Consider the following 955-nt stretch of genomic DNA (forward strand, 5'->3'; position numbering starts at 1 on the left):
GTCGTTGCCGCTTCACAGATTCATGCGCCAGGGCCTCCTACAGACAATGCACTTTGACTTATTGCGCTATCTGTAATAGCACCCGAGATATCACCAGATATATATTGGATTTTTCCCTGACCCTGAGTGGCCGGCCCCATGAGACTGCGGTTTTCTCGGCCCCTGGTGGTCCGAGGTCGTTGCCGCTTCACAGATTCATGCGCCAGGGCCTCCTACAGACAATGCACTTTGACTTATTGCGCTATCTGTAATAGCACCCGAGATATCACCAGATATATATTGGATTTTTCCCTGACCCTGAGTGTCCGGCCCCATGAGACGGTGGTTTTCTCGGCCCCTGGTGGTCCGAGGTCGTTCCCGCTGCACAGATTCATGCGCCAGGGCCTCCTGCAGATAATTCACTATCATTTATTGCGCTATCTCTAATAGCACCCGAGATATCACCAGATATATATTGGATTTTCCCCTGACCCTGAGTGTCCGGCCCCATGAGACTGTGGTTTTCTCGGCCCCTGGTGGTCCGAGGTCGTTCCCGCTGCCCAGCTTCAGGCGCCAGGGCCTCCTGCAGATAACTCACTTTGGTTTATTGCGCTATCTCTAATAGCACCCAAGATATCACCAGATATATATTGGATTTTTCCCTGACCCTGAGTGTCCGGCCCCATGAGACGGTTGTTGTCTCGGCCCCTGGTGGTCCGAGGTCGTTCCCGCTGCACAGATTCTTGCGCCAGGGCCTCCTGCAGATAATTCACTTTGGTTTATTGCGCTATATCTAATAGCACCCAAGATATCACCAGATATATATTGGATTTTTCCCTGACCCTGAGTGTCCGGCCCCATGAGACTGTGGTTTCCTCGGCCCCTGGTGGTCCGAGGTCGTTCCCGCTGGCCAGATTCATGCGCCAGGGCCTCCTACAGACAATGCACTATGATTTATTTCGCTATCTGTAATAGC

The sequence above is a fragment of the Nomia melanderi genome, unplaced genomic scaffold, assembly GCF_051020985.1.
Source record: "Nomia melanderi isolate GNS246 unplaced genomic scaffold, iyNomMela1 scaffold0014, whole genome shotgun sequence".
NCBI lineage: Eukaryota > Metazoa > Arthropoda > Insecta > Hymenoptera > Halictidae > Nomia > Nomia melanderi.